General features: G+C 51.8%; 1 non-coding gene across 1 annotated transcript; it reads right to left on the bottom strand.

Moving 5' to 3' along the window:
* Positions 1–1,826: 1,826 nt before the first annotated feature.
* Positions 1,827–1,899, bottom strand: TRNAK-UUU (transfer RNA lysine (anticodon UUU)). Its single transcript has one exon. It is a non-coding gene; the product is annotated as a tRNA-Lys (tRNA).
* Positions 1,900–2,597: the final 698 nt, after the last annotated feature.

The following is a 2,597-nucleotide window of genomic DNA, read 5'->3' as shown; positions in this document are numbered from 1 at the left end:
TTCTAGTATTTTTACTCATCTGGAGAGCACTGATCCCTAAATAGGTTTTGAAGAATTTTTCAGGTGTCAGGACTTAAAAATGGCATCTGTGCCCTTTCTTTTTTAAAAATTTAACGTCTGTTTATTTTTGAGAGAGAGAGGCAGCACAAGTGGGGGAGGGAGAGACAGAGAGGGGGACACAGAATCCCAAGCAGGCTCCAGGCTCTGAGTTGTCAGCACAGAGCCCAACGCGGGGCTCGAACTCACACACTTCGAGGTCATGACCTGAGCCGAAGTTGGAGGCTTAACCGACTGAGCCACCCAGGCGCCCCGCATCTGTGGCCTTTCTGATGTTATCTGGCTCCTAAACATTAGCTTCTATAGCAACCGGGACGATAAAATCAAGCCGCGCTCATCTTTTAAGAAAAACCCCTAGGCTCATACCTGTTTCCACCCTGTGTACAAGTTTCAACCTCCTTCTGCCAAGTCACAGCAGTGATTCATCTCGTGACCGTGATCTTGAAGAACGATATTCACAGTTTGTCTGTTTTCACCTTAATTCAAACATTTCACGGGAAATAATTATTTTGTATAACGTATGTAAGTTTATATGCATCTAATGTACGTAGGTTTCAAATTTACCACGAAAACTAACCAACGAGAATGCAGTCATGCAGCCGATAGTTAGGGAGTACTCACTCCCTGCTCAAGGTGGTTTTCCGCACTGGCTGCCACGGATCCAGGCCTTACCCTGTCGGGGGGGGGGGGCTCACAGCCTGGTGAGATGGGCCATGGGAGCAGCGGACCCAGTGGTCCACACAGCTCCGTCTGGCCCCTCACCCAGCCTCGCAGAGCTCTGGAAGGGGAGACCACACGCCCGGGACGGTCCACAGACACTTCCTGGACTCCACTCTGGCCTGGGCCTGGGGTGCGGGCAAGGTTCCAGAGCATAAGGACACCAAGAAGTGTGGGTGAAAGGCAGATCGCGGCAAGCTGACTTAAATGCTTGTGGTCGGGTGGAATTACGGTGCTTTCCACGTGTTGCTAGCGACCCGTGATCAAAGCTGGGGCTGCTGACTGAGCACCGGAGCCGAGTTATGATTGTGTTTTATCCTCCCGCACGCACTGTGACCCCATTTTACAGATGGGGAGATCGAGGCTCAAGAGGCTAAGAAATGGAGAGTAAAATGATGGAGGCCCTAAGCGCTGGAGTTGAAATTTGAAACTGGATCCTTTTGCCCCCTGAGCTAAGACCCAAGGGGGCCTTGCTTTTGTGGCCTGGTATCTGCTGAGGGCCCTCACGAGTGTGGCTGCATTGACCCTGTCAGAATGCTGCGGAGTCAGCCCCAATCGCTTTTTCTTCAGAAAGTGGGCCTTTTTTTTGGGGGGGGGGGGCGTGCTTGGGTGGCCCAGTGGGTTGAGCGTCCGACTCGGCTCAGGTCACGATCTCGCAGTGTGTGAGTTCGAGCCCCGCGTCGGGCTCTGGGTCAGATTCTGTGTCTCCCTCTCTCTCTGCCCCTCCCCCGCCTGTGCTCTGTCTCTCAAGAATAAATACATGTTAAAAAAAAAAAAAAGAAAGAAAGAAAGAAAGAAAGCAGGCCTTTCCCCAACAACAGGTACAAAACACGATGGTTTCACTGCACCTTCTACGGCAGAGGACTCAAAGTCCTGGATTTCTTCTGGGTTCAGCCCAGATCGGAGCAGAGGAGGCCTAGGCGCTGAGCAGCTTTGTGACGATTCACGTTATATCAGCACATAGCTACTTCCAATTGTACACAATCCCATGGTATTCTTGAAATGATTAACAATCATGACCTTGTTTTGTGTGTTTGTTCAGGTAGGCTCTATGCCCAGCGTGGGGCTTGAACTCACGACCCTGAGATCAAAAGTCACGTGCTCTACCGACCGAGCCAGCCAGGTGCCCCAAATCGTGACCTTTGTAATAAACTGACAGGCTGAGGACAGGCGAGGCACTGAAGGCCTTTTTCCTGAAGGATCTGGGAGGACCAGGGACAGGCACCCCGTAGGGCGACAGGCGTAGGGGGACAGGCACAGGTGTATGGTGCGGTCCAGCCCTCACTCTCCTCTGCTCAGGACAGAGCTGGACACGGAAGCCAGAAAACCTGAGACTTGATCCAGCCCCAGGCGGGCCCCAGAGGCCGTCTGGTGAGCCATCCAGTCACTCCTCAGAGAAGGCCTAGGAATAAAGAAGGGCAACTTGAAAAACCATCCAGACAACTTCCCCAAACGTTTGATTGTATAAATAATTTATTTCTGTTCACAGCATCATATATGCATATAAAAGGGAACAGGACCAGAAGAGGACGTTCAGGACAGAGAATTACAGCAGCAGAAAGGAAAACCGAAACCAGGAGACGATAGTCCCAACACCATGACAGAGAATCTGTGAAGAGAATCGGCTTGAAATAAAACCGGCCTCCTTGTGTCTAGGGGAGAACCTTTCGAAAGGTCACGTGGGGAGGCCACCTTCCTCCGTGTGAAACCCATTCATTCTTCAAAGGGGCAGGAGGCATAACAGATCACTGATGCCATATTGGAGGGGACTCCCCCCCGCGCCCCCCCAAGGCCACGCCAAGGTAACTTGACGCGTGCTTCCT

Source organism: Panthera pardus, unplaced genomic scaffold (genome assembly GCF_024362965.1).
Source record: "Panthera pardus isolate Hobbes unplaced genomic scaffold, ASM2436296v1 HiC_scaffold_10, whole genome shotgun sequence".
Taxonomy (NCBI): domain Eukaryota; kingdom Metazoa; phylum Chordata; class Mammalia; order Carnivora; family Felidae; genus Panthera; species Panthera pardus.
The sequence above is the reverse complement of the archived record's forward strand: the minus strand, read 5'-3'. Positions and strand labels throughout refer to the sequence as shown.